The following is a 16,458-nucleotide window of genomic DNA, read 5'->3' as shown; positions in this document are numbered from 1 at the left end:
TTTGAGAACCGTGGCTTGGTAATATAGTTTGATATCTGGTGTTGTGATTGCTCCAACTTTGTTCTTTCTCTAGATTTCTGTGGCTATTCAGTGTCTTTTTTATTCCAGATGAATTTTTGAAGAGTTTTTTCTAATTCTTTGAAATATGCAGTTAGTTTTTTAATAGGAATTGCATTGAATCTGTAGATTGCTTTAGGTAATATGGACATTTTAATGATATTGAGTCTACCAATCCATGAACATGGTATGTTCTTCCATTTGTTTATGTATTCCTCTATATCTTTTGTCAATGTCCTATAGTATTCTGAGTACAGGTCTTTTATGTCCTTAGTTAAGTTTATTCTTAGCTATATTTATTTTTTTTGGTGCGATGGTAAATGGAATTGTTGTGTTTTGTTTTGTTTTTTTCATTTCTGTTTCTGTGAGTTCATTATTAGTGTATAAAAAAGCCATACATTTCTGGGTGTTAATTTTGTATCCTGCTACATTGCCAAATTCATTTATTAGGTCTAGAAGTTTTTTGATGGAGCCTTTGGGGTTTTCTTTTTATAGTATCATGTCATCTGTGAATAAGGACAATTTTTCTTCTTTTTCAATTTGGATGCTTTTTATTTCTTCATCTTGTCTGATTGCTATGGCTAGCACTTCCAGTACTATATCGAACTGGAGTGCTGAAAGTGGGCATCCCTGTCTTGTTCCCATTCTTAGGGGAAATGAGTTTAGTTTTTGCCCATTGAGTATGATGTTGGCTATAGGTTTGTTATATAAGGCTTGTATTATGTTGAGGTATTATCTTTCTATTCCCTCTTTGCTGAGAGCTTTTATCAAGAAAGGGCATTGGATTATGTCAAATGCTTTTTCTGCATAGATTGATATGATTATGTGATTTTTGTCTCTCTGTTTATGTGATGTATCACATTTATTGATTTGCGGATATTGTACCATCCTTGCATCCCTCGAATAAATCCCATTTGGTCATGGTGTATGATCTTTCTAATGCAATGCTGAATCCGATTTCATAAAATTTTGTTGATTATTTTAGCATCTATGTTCATCAAGGATATTGGCCTGTAGTTCTCTTTTGTGGTGCCTTTATCTGGTTTTAGAATTAAAACCATAGCTCTTCATAGAAAGAGCTTGGATGTGTGCATTCCTCTTGAATTTTTGGAATAGTCTGAGGGGGATATCTTTTAGTTCTTCTTTGAATGCTTGGTAAAACTCCCCTGTAAAGCTGTCTGGACCAGGGCTTGTGTTTGCTGAAAGATTTTTTATCTCTACTTTGATTTCTTCGGTAGTTATCGCCCTATTCAGGTTTTTTAATTCTTCTTGCTTGAGTCTTAAAAACATGTATTTTTCCAAGAATATGTCCCTTTCATCTAGGTTGTCCGTTTTTTGGAATAGAGTTGTTCATAGTATTTTTTCATAATCATTTGTATTTCTGTGCGATCGGTTGTTAGTTCACTTCTTTCATTTCTGATTTTGTTTATTTGGGTCCTCTCTCTCCTCTTCTTGGTGAACCTGTCTAGAGAGGTTCATCAATCTTGTATATTCTTTCAAAAAACAGTTCTTGTTTTTGTTGATCTTTTGTATTGTTATTTTGGACTCTATGTAGTTTATGTACACTCTGATCTTTATTTTTTCCTTTCTTCTGCTTACACTGGGCTTCTCTTGTTGCTCTTTCTAACTCTTTGAGTTTTAGGATTAGATAATTTATTACCACCATTTTTTTTTTTTTTTTGCAGTAGGCTTGTAGAGCTATGAACTACCCTCCCAAGACTGCTTTCACTGTGTCCCATAGATTTTGGATTGTTGTGTTTTCATTGTCATTTGTTGCCATGGTGATTTTTATTTCTTCTTTTATGTCTTTGGTAATGCAATCATTGTTTAATAACATTCTATTTAGCCTCCAGTTGTTTTATTTTTTTTTAATTTTTTATTGTATTTTATTTCTAGTTGTATGCCATTGTGATCTGAGAAGAAGCTTGATATTATTTCTATCTTCTTGAATTTGAAGAGACTTTTCATGCCCCCCAATATGTGGTCTATCTTTAAAAATGACCCATGTGCACTTGAGAAGAATATATATTCTGTGGCTTTGGGGTGGAATGTTCTGAAGATGTCAATTAATTCCATGTGATCTAGTGAGTCATTTAGCATTGATGTTTCTTTCCTGATTTTTTGTTTAAAGAATTTTTCCAGTGGTGTTAGTGGGATATTAAAGTCCCTTAATATGAATGTATGGCTGTCAATCTCTCCCATGATATCCACCAAAAGTGTTTTTATATATTCGTTTACTCCTTTATTGGGTACATATATGTTTACCAGAGTTAAAACTTCTTGTCGAATTGCTCCCTGTATTATTATGAAGTGGCCTTACTTATCTCTTTTTATGGCCTTCACTTTGAGGTATAATTTGACAGATATGGGGTATTGCTACCCCAGCTTTTTTTTCTTTTTTCTATTAGCCTGAATAACCTTTTTCCATCCCTTTATCGTAAGTCTGTGTGAGTCCTTTGTTCTGAGGTGGGCTTTCTGTAGCCAGAAGATATATGGGTCATGTTTTCTTATCCACTCAGCTACCCTGGGTCTTTTGATTGGGACATTTAATCCAATTACATTTAAAGTTATTATTGATAGGTACTTGTTTGTCACCATTTTTATTCTTTATGCTTGTTTTCCTTCTTCCCTTCTTATTTCTTCTTTTTACAGCAGACCCTTTAGCATTTCTTGCATTGCTGGTTTGGTGATAATAAACTCCCTTAGTCCTTTTCTGTCTGTGAAACTCCTGATTTCACCCTCAATTTTGATTGATAGCCTTGCTGAGTACAGTATTCTTGGATTCAGACCCTTGCTTTGCATAGCCTTGTAAATTTCATTCCATTTCCTTCTGACCTAATATGTTAATGTTGAGCAATCAGTAGATAGTGTGATGGGACATCCTTTGTAGATAACTGCCGGAGTCCATTCATTGTCTTCACTAGCTGAGTTTAGACAGAGACCCCCCAAAAGCTAGTAACCTTTGAAGTCCTAGCAAAGGTCAGGGTTGTGCACCACCCAGTTAATCTAGGAACCACCCAGTTAATTTAGGTAATAATAGTTGAAGCATCCCCACCTTAGTTCCTTTAATTCCTTAGATACTTATGCAGATCCTTGTTGATTATTGTTAATCAGATACTCCAGGAAATCTATTGATGAGCTAATCAGATACTTTGTCTATTCCAGGAAATTGTCTGCTGATCTGTGTGTCCTTGAAACCTTCTTACCCTAAGGGCTACTCCAGATCAATAAAAGATTGGAGCAGCCTGAGCATGGGTGGAAATCCTTCGGGACTTGCCCGCCTGGTCCCCCAATATTGCAAAATTATCTCGTGTCTTTTTCTCTCATTTGTTGTGCTGCTCCTCTTTCAGATACCGAACCCTACTCCACGCAGAATGTGGAGGGAGTCTTACTCGACATCTGCCGCCTGATGAGTAATCTGGAAGTGCAGGCCTCGCTGGAGCGAGAAAAGGAAGTTTTCACCGAAAAGGTGTGGAAAACTCACCGAAAAAAGGTGAGGGGAATTCTACTGCATGCAATGCTCAGGATCAACTACAGAAGCCCGGGTCTGTAAGTAAACTGGGAACATTTTCTTAACCAGGCTAACAAACGGGGCAGGATTTGGCTTTAAAAAGTAGATTTGGCTCTAAAAGGTAAAAATTTTATTATAGACTTTTGGTTTGCATGTTTAAAGTGTTAAAATTTTAGAAGGTAATCTTTTACAGTTTTTGCATGTTATTATAGAATATAATCTTTGTTTTTCTTGAAAAAGGTACTCTTTTAGATCAGGCTGAAAAAATAGTGCCATGGTCATCTTAATGTGTTTTCTTATCTTAATTTGTATTTGGAATCTATCTGTAATAAGAAATGAAACAGCACTGCCAAATCTCTCTCTAGTTAGGAGAGATTCAAAGGTAGCAGGAGAGAGCAGAGCAATAAGCTCTCCCACAATGAGATTAATTAATGTTCTGTTTAAAAACTACCTGAGAACATGTCGGGAAGTGCAAAGTCTAGCCAAGGTCACCTTGGGTGCTAGCTATTACTTTGGAAAGCGAAAAGGGGAAAAAAAAATTTAAATCTGTTTTTCTATTAAGTATGACTTTGGGAACAAATACGCCATCTGAGTCATTTGCTGAAACTTCCCCCAAAGCAGGATGTGGGGGAAAGGAAGGAAAGAAGCTCACGTAGTCATCCAATATGGACGTCACTCCCCAAGAAAGCCACTTTTTCGCCTCATCTTTGCCATCTTTATCCCTTTTTTCCACCTAATGACTTAAAGCTTTTACAAATTCATAAATGCATCCGGGATTTCTGTGCACATGTAAAGGGAAAAGGCCAGTTTAAAAAAGAGTGCGCATAGTTTTGAGCTGAACTTGACCTTTTGCTGTGTACAGAATAAAAATCCGAGACTGTTTTGGCCTTAAAAATGGTGGAGATGAACCTGAGAAAGAAATACAGTCTGGTTTCCCAAGGCGATTTAAAGTAGCTCTTTTGAAATTTCCTGCCCTGAGGCAAGTACCACCAGGAAGTTGATAGTCAAGTTTACATGTGAATAGCTATGGGTTTGCTTCTTGACTTCCCCAGCAGGAAAACTGTGACCATTTGGAAATTTAGCAGCTATGCCAGGCTTATTGGCTGGAAACTTAAAACTTTTAAGTTCAAATCATCTAAAAGTATTGAGATTTATAGACATCTAAAAGTATTATCAACATCTATAAGATTTTATCAACATCTAAAAGTATTAAAATGTTGATCTGAGTATGCCTCGTACAAAATCTAGAGGACAGTATTAAATCTGTTGGTTGATTATGTCTTGCATTTTTGAAGTTTATTCTTAAAAATGTTACTGATTGAGAAATGCTGACTATTTGACTTGCCAGCTAAGAGTTTAAGATTCAGATTGAATTGGGAAAAATTGTATAATTATGATAGCTAAATGCCTTAAAAGTAAAAAAAAAAAAAAAAAAAATTTTTGAGAAAATAATTTTCGTTTTCTCTGAAATAATTAGAATTCAAAATACGTTTCTTATTGATCTGATTAAAAAAGAGGATTAATTTTATGACCTCCAGTGAAATTTTTAATACAAAAACCAGTTTAAATTTAATTGCAAAGAACAGTGTAGACAGCCACCATTTTGGGCTGCATGACTTGGCAGCCGCCATGTCAGCCACATGGCTTTCCATGCCCCTGGGGGCCACCATCTTGAAAGAGCAAAGGTCCCTTACTCTGATTTAGCCAAAAAGGAATGTCTTCTCACTGAGGCAGGATGGAATTTCAGGGGTGGAGCTTTAAGGCGGAATTTCACTACAGAAGAGGATGTGGCAGAAAGTGTTTCTAATCTCTTAAATCTAGAAGACCCTGCTTTCCTTAAACTAAAGACAATTAAAGGTTATATATTACCTCCCTAAACAAAAGTTAAATAGCTTATGTCAAAGCATTAAAAGGGACTGATAACAGTAATCCAATTTCTGTGACCCCAGCCAAAATTTTAAAACCAGTTTAAATTTAATTGATATCTCTTAATAATTATAATAAGTATATAATTTTTAAATCATATATATATATATATATATATATATACATATATATATATATATATATATTATTTGATGGTCTTTCAAGTTGGATTTTAAAACTATTAACCAAAATTTTCATTTCATGGTAAACATGCTATGAACCTAAACCATGTTCAGGTTCATTTTTTTGTGTGCAAGAAATTAATATTTAAAGTTATCTAGACTGCATTATAAAATTTCTAAGAAGCCTTCTAGTTAAATAAAAAACAGGGGTATAGTGGAAAAATATAGTGGAAAAATGCCATATAAGAAAATAGATCCTGTAACTAAATTACATTTAGAGAAAAAATTTTTTTCGTTTATAATGCTGATAGTGAGACACCCAGGAAAAACACACATGATGCCAGGGTAAGCCAGGGAAAGATCATTTTAAAGAAAAAAACCCCAAGTAAGGTTTTTTCCTTTAACCTTTGGTCGAGAATATGTTTGTATACTTTCAGAGAACAGCTACAAGACCATATGGATTCCTATAACAATGGATCCCAGAAAGCCATCCACAAAGACAGAAGAGACAGTTCAGAGATGGAGATGGTGGAAGACGCCTTGCCATGCTAGCAGTCAGCTGCAGGGTGCCCAGGAGCAGACCAGAAAGGACCAGACCTGCATTTTCCACCATCCAGAACCAACATTTCATGCTGGCATGTACACATGAACTGTCAGACATTGAAACTTGGACCCAGAACTTTTGGACATTGAAATTGGGACTTGTTCTTATATTTCTAGTTTACAGATACTTGATTTTTTAAAGAAAAAATAAGGGGGAGATGCCGGAGTCCATTCATTGTCTTCACTAGCTGAGTTTAGACAGAGACCCCCCAAAAGCTAGTAACCTTTGAAGTCCTAGCAAAGGTCAGGGTTGTGCACCACCCAGTTAATCTAGGAACCACCCAGTTAATTTAGGTAATAATAGTTGAAGCATCCCCACCTTAGTTCCCTTAATTCCTTAGATACTTATGCAGATCCTTGTTGATTATTGTTAATCAGATACTCCAGGAAATCTATTGATGAGCTAATCAGATACTTTGTCTATTCCAGGAAATTGTCTGCTGATCTGTGTGTCCTTGAAACCTTCTTACCCTAAGGGCTACTCCAGATCAATAAAAGATTGGAGCAGCCTGAGCATGGGTGGAAATCCTTCGGGACTTGCCCGCCTGGTCCCCCAATATTGCAAAATTATCTCGTGTCTTTTTCTCTCATTTGTTGTGCTGCTCCTCTTTCAGATACCGAACCCTACTCCACACAGAACGTGAAGGGAGTCTTACTTGACAGATAACTTTCTTTCTCTTTCTGGCAGCCTTTAAGATTCTTAATTTGTCATTTGCGTTTGTCAATTTAATTATAGTGAGTCTTGGTTTTGATCTTTTGGGGTGTTCATCTTGTTTGGAACTCTGTGAGCTTCTTTGACTTGTGTGAGTTTTTTCTTCTCTATAGGTAAGTTTTCTGTCATTATTTCTTCAAACAGCTTTTCTATTCCTTGCTCAGATCCCTCTCCTTCTGGCACCCTTATTATATGGATGTTGTTTTATTTCGTGTTGTCCCAAAGTTCCCTTAGGCTCTCCTACTGTTTTTTAAGGTGTTTTTTTTTTTTTTTTTCTAGATGCTGCTCTGCTTGGGTATTTTTTCCTACCTTGTTTTCTAGCTCACTGATGTGGTCCTCTGCTTCTAGTCTACCGTTGATGCTTTCTATTTAGCTCTTTATTGCAGCAATATCACTTTTCATTTATTCTTGGTTCTTCATTTCCTCTTGGTTCTTACACATATTTTTAATTTGTGTTCCATGCTTTTCAGTGACCTTATTACCATTGCTCTGAATTCTTTCTCTGTTATATTGCTCGCCTCTATTTCATTTACTTCCTTTTCTGGTGATTCCTCCTTTTCTTTAATATGCCAGCTCTCTGTCTCTCCATGATCACTGCTCTCAGAATTTCTGGTTATGTAGCCCTCTCTCTCCTGCATTGACTTAAAGGCACAAAATACATCACAACAAGACACAATGCAGAGGGCACCAAACACAAATGTTTTCATAATACTAATACCCCCAATAAAAGTGAACACCAGAGAAAAGAGAATTAAGGAATAGAGAATAGTGAAAAAAAGATATCAAGAAAAGGGAAAAATAATCTAAGAGAGAAAGAAAGAGAAGAAAAAAGAAGAGGAAAAAAGAAGGGGAACTAAAGTAGAAAACTTCAATAAAACAACAACTAATCCAAAAAAAAAAATGAAAACAATGAACACCCAGAGATGAATGCAAACTACAAACAACAAATAATCCAAGAAATGCAAACAAGAAACCTCTAAACAAAAAAACACCTAGATGAATATGAGGAAGCAGCATTTATTTCCAGAAAGTAAGGTCAAGGAATTGAATGAATGGAGAAATAGCCAAAATTCAGTATAGAGGAGGTAGAAAGAGAATAAGTGTATAAGAAGAAAAGCAAAAACCAAAAATGAAAAAAATATATTTAATAATATATACATATGAAATAAAATTTATATATGTGTATATATATATATATATATATATATATATATATGTGTGTGTATATATATATATATATATATATTTACTATTGGAAAAGGAGAATAGAGAGTAGATAGGCCTGAGTTTGTGATTGGAATTAGTTGAGCTATTAGTAGAAGAAGAGAACAAGTGAGAAGAGGAAAAACAGAAGCAAAAAACAAAACAAAATAAAAAATTAGGCCATAATCAAACAAACAACACAAGACAGAAAGAAAGAAAAAGGCTAAAAAAAGAATTTGGGTAGTGAAGAAAGAGAAGAGAGAAGTATGTATATGCTTGGAGCAGGGGAGAGAAAATTAGATATATGAGTAAGATCAATTTTTAACATGGAGTAAAAAGAAAGTGTAGAGAAACACTAAAGCAGGAACAGGGTAAGAGAAACAGGACAAAAAAGGGGGAAAGTGAGGTAGAAATTGTTGGCATAAAGTAAAAATTGAGATAGAGTAAAATAATGCTAAAGGGAAAATAAAATAGAATGTATAACACTAATCCCAAAATAAAATAAAGAAAAAACAACATAAAATAAAACTTTATAAAAAAGGTGAAATAATAGTATTAACACTAATAGCTAAAAATAAAAATATAATAAAAAACAAGGTAAAATCAAGTGAGAGAAAAAAATAGTTTCTTAAGTAAAAGATAAAAAATAAAAATGTGAAGTAGTGAAGGTTGTTCACTTCCTTCACTGTTCTGCTTGATACATGTGTTTCCTTTCAGGTAGTCAGCCCAGTATTGAAGTTCCCTGTGAACCACTGCTCCTCTGTGTCATAAGCCACAACATTGTTTTTAAGTTGGCAGGAACTCTCTGCTCTCTTTGGTTCTCAGCATGCCTTTGGTTGTATTTACACGAGTCAATTTATGATACAATCCCTGGGTGGCAATGTTTCTGTCTTAATATCTGGGACTAAAAGGTCTTTCTACCCTGGCTCTGTGCAGCCAGTACAGAACTTCAGGCTGCCTTTCTGGGCCCAGCCCAGCTCTGGGTTAATATCTAGAATCCCCTTCTGCCAGCAGCCCTGTGGACCCCTCTTCCACATTCGAGAGCTACACTGACCCAAATGGCCGTGGATTTTTTTTTTTGGGGGGGGGGGGCGGGCAGTCTCCTTCTGAGGCTCTAGTTTCCACGGTGTGCATTTCTCCCTCCAGCCCGGATCCCAAATCTCACCTATCTCTATGCAGTATCTGACCTTTCCCTGCGGATTGCCAGCTGTGTTTAATTCGCCAGTTTCAGGGGGCTGCTCTTTGATTTAGCTGTTCCTTTTGCTCTGTGAGAAAGTGCAAGGCTCATCTGCAAATTTGTGCCGCTGTGTCTCCCCCTAAGCAGACCTCCCAGGTGCTCGTGGTTGGGGAGGTTGGAGTTCCAACATTTGTGAATTTGCGGTTGAGGTAACTGGTCCCTGAGCGTTGTGGTTGTAAGGTCCTGGGAAGTATCCGAGATCTCCCTGGTTGAAGGTATGGCTGGGGTTCTGATCACAGTCAGTCCCCTATTCACAGCCATCTCCTCTTCAAGATGGTGCGGCCTCTGTGGCAGAGCCAGCCACTCTGGGAGAGATTTTAGCCACAGTAGAGGCTGCCTGGTGGGGCGAGACGGTCTTCCAGTCCCCAACTGTCCCTTGGAATATAGCTGTCACTCACTCACAAATATTGACTTTCCCTGCACGTCCACACACTCTCGTTTTGTTCTCTCACTCTCACACTATCTTGCAGCCTGCAGTCCCATTGGCAGCCATCTTGGATGCCCTGGAGACTTCTTTTTCAGGAGATTTTTAACAATGAATTCAAGTCCTTTAATGTTTATAGGTCTGCTCAGATGCCTTATTTGATTGTAGTTGAATTTGGTTGGCTTTTAATTTTTAAGGAATTGGACTATTTTTACTAAAGATGTATGTAGTATTATCTTACATTTCATTTGATAGTTGCAGTATCTCCAGTAATATTCTCTGTTTCATTCTCAGTATGAGTGATTTGTTCTCTCTATTTTTTAGAGGCTTCTCAATTTTGTTGATATTTTTGGAAAACAGTCTTTTGGATATTTTTGTTTTGTTTTCCTATTTTAAATTTCACTGATCATTATTCTTGTCTTTATTACTTTCTTCCTTCTTCTTGCTTTTGGTGTATTTTGCCTTTTTGTTTCTAGGGTTTTTTTAAATATTTTTATTGTTTATTGATTTCAGACAGGAAGGGAGAGGGAGAGAGAGATAGAAACATCAATGATGAGAGAGAATCATTGATTCGCTGCCTCCTGCATACCCCACACTGGGGATAGAGCCTGCAACCTGGGCATTGCCCCTGACCAGGAATCGAACCCATGACCTCCAGGTTCATAGTTCGATGGTCAACCACTGAGCCATGCCGGCCAGGATTGTTTCTACTTTTTAAAGGTAGGTATTTAGCTGATTAATTTGAGCCCTTCTTTTCTCAGATAAACATTTAATGGTATAGTTTCTTTCTCAATACTGTTTTCTCTATAACCTATATGTTTTAATATGTTGTATTTTAATGTTCACTCAGTTCTTTGTGTTTATAAAATTTCCTTTCAGACGACTGAGACCCTGGAATATTTAGAAGCATGGTATTTGTTTACTGATTTTCTTCTTTTTTTTCCATTATTGGTTTCTTGTTGATTCTGTTATGATCAGAGAATATATTTTTATATACTCAATTATTTTTCAATATGTTGAAGTTTGTTTTATAACCCAAGATATCATCTATCTTGGCAAATGTTCCATGGGTACTTAATAAAAATGTGAATTCCATTGTTCTTGATGGGGGAGGTGTTCTATAATATCAATTAGATGCTGTTGCTTAATGGAATTATTTAGATATCTTGCATATTTGTTTATTTTCTGTATAGTATCTCTAAGGGAGAGATATTGCAGTCCTCAATAATTGTGCATTTATTTGTTCGTGTGTTTGCTTTATCTATTTTGAGGCTTTGTTCTTTGGTGCATACATATATCAGATCACCAAAATTTCCTAGTATATTGAACTTTTTATCATTATGTGATGTCACTCCTTGTCTCTAGTTTTTTGGTGTTGTTGTTGTTCTAGATCAGCAATTAGTATCATATTAATTTGATACTAATATAGCAACTCTTTTATTTTTTATTTCTTTACTAGAGGCCCGGTGCACAAAAATTTGTGCACTGGACAGGGGGTGTTCCCTCAGCCCAGCCTACCCCATCTCACAGTCCAGGAGCTCTCAGGGGATGTCCTACTGATGGCTTAGGACACCCAGCAGATTGTATGTGAGGCACAGGAACAGCACTTGTACTGGGTGAGCACCAACAATGGTATGCCCCTGAGGCACAGTGACCCCCGAGAGCCAAATGGTCCCCATGGGCCTGAATGTGACCCAACCAGGTCAGTGGGCCTGTTATTCTGCCTCCCCCCAACCTCTGGCAGTGGCAGCCGGCACCCATCCCCCAGCAACAGCCAATGTGAGGCATGCCCAGACCCATGATGTCTATGCAGACCCAAGGTGCAGCCACCTCAGAACATCTCTCCAGGTGCCCTGCAGGACATGCTGCGGACCCTGAAGTCTCAGCTGATGACACGTGTGTTGAGCACGTGCTGTGAGGCACAGGGGAGCGGGCCTAAGCTACAGTCTGACCTCCCTCTGTGGGAGGCAACCAGGCGATCATGGGAAGGTGCCGCCCACATCACCCCACTGCTGCTGCCACTGCCAGCTGCTGTGGCTGCCAGCCCTTGGCCCTTGCTTCTTAGTGCTTTCCCAGGGTGATCTGGGGCCAGGCTGGCTATGGGAGGGGCTGTGGGAGGTTGAGGCACAGCAGGTCGCACCCTGTCCAGCCTCTGCGGAGGCGTGGCACCAGGATCGGCCCGTGTTGCTGCCTCTGTGGCTGCCTCTGCAGAAGGGGTAGCACTGGGACCAGGACCACGCCCGCGATGAGGCCTCTCCTGTGGTGGTGTTGCCACCTCCTCCACTCCTGCTCCTGCAACATTTCCAGGGTGTCTACTGTGGTGTCACCAACCCAGGACAGCTCACTGGGCAACGCACTCCTGTGAGGGTATTTAGCTATGGTAGCATTGGATGTTTGGGGTTCCCCAAGTCCCCGATCTATGGAGTTGGCCATAGTGACTGGGAGTCCTGGGTGGGGAGAACCAATCTGGGGGGAGACATGGTGTGGTGAAGGCTGGGACATATCCGTGGTGATGGGCTGGAATGTGGAGGCTGGAACTGGGGTCTGGAGACTGGACAGGGGCCAGAGATCTCACCTGGATACTGAGGGATGTGGTCATCTGTTGGCCAGAGAGTTGAGGCCTGTGGTTTTCTGAGAGCATGTGCTGCTGGGGCTCATGGGGTTTGTTAGGTTTGTGCTGAAAGGAGAGAGGCCAAGAGATATTGTGAGAGTTTTAGAAATTTTATTTTTAATACACACCAATATATCCATTTCAGCAAGCAAGAGTAGGGAGAGCGGGATATTTATGTCTCTGTGAGGGTGGGATGTAGGTGCAGGTGGTTGCAGGAAGCTGGGTCTAGTGTTGCTTTTCTCAGCTGCTTAGCTTCTCTTGTGATACCTAAAATGAAAATAATAAGAAAACAGCAGAGTGGGCAGGAGCCTCAAGCGGGGACAATAGAAAAGTACTGAGCACAGGGGAGAAACTGAGGGCAGGGGAAAGGTACAGAATATGCCTAACAGGGTTTGGCTGGCCTGGGACCCAATCTGCTACTGGATCTGCTGCTGCTGCATGGCTGTGGGTAGCGGGTAGTGTCAGTGTCCCTGAGGCTGCTGGAACTGGGCATGTCCTGCCAGGCCTGCAGCCTTGCCAGCGCTGCTTTTCTGTTGTTGCTGCTGCTGCTGCTGCTGCTGCTGCTGCTGCTCCGTGGCATCTCTCTGTGCTGTGGTTCATACTCGTCATGCTGGAGTTGTGCCCCGGGTTCATGATGTTCAAGGCCTGGCCCTGCGGGTTCAGACCTCCCATTGCTTGCTGCTGCAGTGGGACAGCAGGTCGTGGCCGCTGGCTTGCATGGCATCCAGGTTCAGCAGGCTGGGCTAGAGCTGAAGGCAGGGCTGGCTGGCCACTTACTTGGCCGTGTGTTATTTGATGAGAGCTGCCATCAGCTGAGAGTTTGACTTGAGGATGTTGAGCACGTGCTGCTGCTGGGGGAGCTAGGAGACTTCAGGGTCCGCAGCATGTCCTGCAGGGCACCTGGAGAGATGTTCTGAGGTGGCTGCACCTTGGGTCTGCATAGACATCATGGGTCTGGGCATGCCTCACATTGGCTGTTGCTGAAGGATGGGTGCCGGCTGCCACTGCCAGAGGTTGAGGGGAGGCAGAATAACAGGCCCACTGACCTGGTTGGGTCACATTCAGGCCCATAGGGACCATCTGGCTCTCGGGGGTCACTGTGCCTCAGGGGCATACCGTTGTTGGTGCTCACCCAGTACAAGTGCTGTTGCTGTGCCTCACATACAATCTGCCGGGTGCCTCCACTGCTGCAGGTGGGACTGGGTCAGGGGCGGTGGGACTGGCACCTGGTTGGTGGGCTTCCCAGTGCAAACTGTGGTGGGGGGCTGAGTTCTGGCCACGCTGGAGAAGCTGGCTAGTGACATGCTCACAGGCGAGGGCTGGGGCAGAGTCGGGGGCTGTGGTGTCCAGGGTGTGCTGGGATGCAGTGTGGGAGACCTGGGTGGTGCTGAAGGAGGGGAAGGCAGACTCCGCTGAGTCACGTGTGGGTGTTGATGGTGGCATCCGCTTGTGCATGAGCTACGCGTGCTGCCTGCGGTGCTGTATCTCCTGCTGGGGGAGCTTCCGCTTGATGTTGAGGCAGTAGGGAATGGGGCATGTGTTTTCTTGGCAGTGTTGGGCATGGTAGCAGCAAAGGACGATGAACTGCTTGCACACTCCACAACCTCCATTGGTCTTGCGCTAGCAGCTGTTGGTGTGCTGCACAACCCACCTCATCTTCTGTCAGGACAGCTGTGGGCAGCTGGCGTTGTGGCACTGGCAGGCACGCCTCTGGGACTTGATGCAGCGCTGGATGGCCTGGCGCCGCCACTCCAGGAAGCTCCTGAACTGAAGCTCACCCTGGCTGCTGCCTTCCTCAGCCTCTTCATCCAGGCCCAGCCCCATTTCACCAACTTGTGGGTGTGGCTCTTTGTTTTGTAGCAGTTGATGCACGGGTCTTAGTCCTTGCAGCAGAAGCTTCGCTTCCAATCCGGCTCCCGTGGTGACAGGACACTCCCTCGGGGGCACTTCTCTGCAGTGGGCCCTAGGCCCTTGCAGCCTTTGTGGCTGTGTCCGGATGGACGTCCGGAAGATGTACTCTCTAATCAGCATATCACCCTTTCATTAGTATAGATTGTTGATATATATCATGTTCATGCTTTTACTCTAAAACTATATATGTTGCTGAATTGAAAGTAGTTCCTTATAATTTACATGTAATAATATTGTATTATTTTTATCTACTCTGCCAATCTATGGCTCTTGGTTAGTGTCTATAGACCATTTATATTTAATAAAATTATTGGTATGTTAGTTCTTAAGTCTGTTATTTTTTAATTTGGCCTTTTTTTCTGTTTCTCATTTCTCTGTTTCTTCTTGACACTGTGTGGGTTACTTGAATAATTTCATTTTTTATAGTGCTTTTGAGTGTGTATTTTTGTATAGTTTCTGTAGTTGTTCCTCTGGATATATATATGAATTATCACTATTTGTATCCACATTTTACCACTTTGAGTGAAATGTAGAAGTCTTACTTTCAGTTAGGTTCCTTTACCTCCCACACTTTAAAATATTATTGTTTTGAGTATTCTATCATGTTATATTTTTTGTCTTCAAGTATGATTTATAAAACTCATGAACTGAGGCATAGACTACTGTATATACTCTCCTTTGTGTTTTCTTCCTTTCTGAAGTTTTAAGATTCCTCCTTTTATCACTCATTTTGTGTTTAAAGAATTGCTTTAGCCAATCTTGAAAGCCTGTCTGTTGCTTAATAATTGTTTTGATTTTTGTTAATCTGAGAATGTACTTATTTTCCCTTTAGAATGGGAAGAGAGTTTTGCTGATTATAAAATTCTGGTTACTGAGAGTTTTTATTTTTAGCATTTTCAAATGGTGTGCCACTTCCTCTGGTCTCTATCATTTTACATTAGAAATGAAAGGACAGTTAGTGTTCCCCTATAAGTAATATGCTGTTTGTCTATATGTGCTCTTAATATTTTTCTTTGTTTTTACTTTTCAGAAGTTTAATATTGATTTGTTGAGGCATAAACATCTTTGGGTTTATCTTGTTTGGAGTTCACGCAACTTCTTAATTCTGTAGATTTATGTCATAGCTAAAAATGGAGATGTTTCAAATATTACATTTTCAAATACTCTTTCCACCTCACTATCTTTATTTTCTTCTGAGACTTAGATGATACAAATGTTGGATTTTTTTATCATTGTTTTACAGGTCCTTGAGGCTATTTTATTTTCATTCTATTTTCTTCAGATTAGGTAAATTCTATTGGTAGTTTTATAAATTCACTAATGTATTGTGGGAACCATGCCAGGTCCCCGGATACTCAAGGCCAGTGGGAGCACAGAGGCCTTGTTTTCAATACACCAGAATGGCCAAAGGCCACTCTGGGCATGTGCCTAAATGGAATGTTGAAGGACTCTGAGCCTGGGAATCCTAATCAGGCCGAGATACCATGAGCGGGTGCAAAGACACACAGTACACTGTGCCCTTCTGTAGCCAATATGATTGATGTCACTACTGGCATGAAGCCTTCTTTGTCTAAACGCTATAACAGTAGGTTACTGACGAGCTAGTTGGCTGGAGTCGGTTCAAGCGGGAGTGAGAAAAGTCTGCTGGAGTACGGGGAGAGAGCTGCAAGGATGGAGTGTGTGAAGAAGTCTGCTAGAGAGAGCAGCTTGACATGAGAAACAGGAGAAGCTGCTGAGCCAAGAGAGCTCAGATACGAGGCGGTGAGTCTAGGAGGCAGCATGTGGCTGCCCAGATAATAGCTGTGGGTACAGAGACTGATGCTGCTTTATGGGGAAGATGTATGTTCCCCAGCCGGTGTCCGGCTGCCTGCCTGTGTGGACTTTGCTGTAAGGACTGTTCTTGTCTGATGGCTATAAGGCCACTGGCTTCAGCAACAAAGGCTCATTCTTATACACCCACAAGTTCTCCATCTTCCAAGACCCTCTGCCAAGCTCTGCCCAGACTCAGAGCCAGTCAGACCAGCGGAGCTGTGTGATGCTTTTGCTGCTGGCTTCAACATGTATCTTCTGTAATCTCTACTTTATTATTGAGACAGTTTTGTGAGATTTTTATTTTTGTTACACATTTTTTAAAAGTAAGT

This window comes from Myotis nattereri, assembly GCF_964212035.1.
Source record: "Myotis nattereri genome assembly, chromosome: X".
Taxonomy (NCBI): Eukaryota; Metazoa; Chordata; class Mammalia; order Chiroptera; family Vespertilionidae; genus Myotis; species Myotis nattereri.
This window is presented reverse-complemented; position numbering follows the sequence as displayed.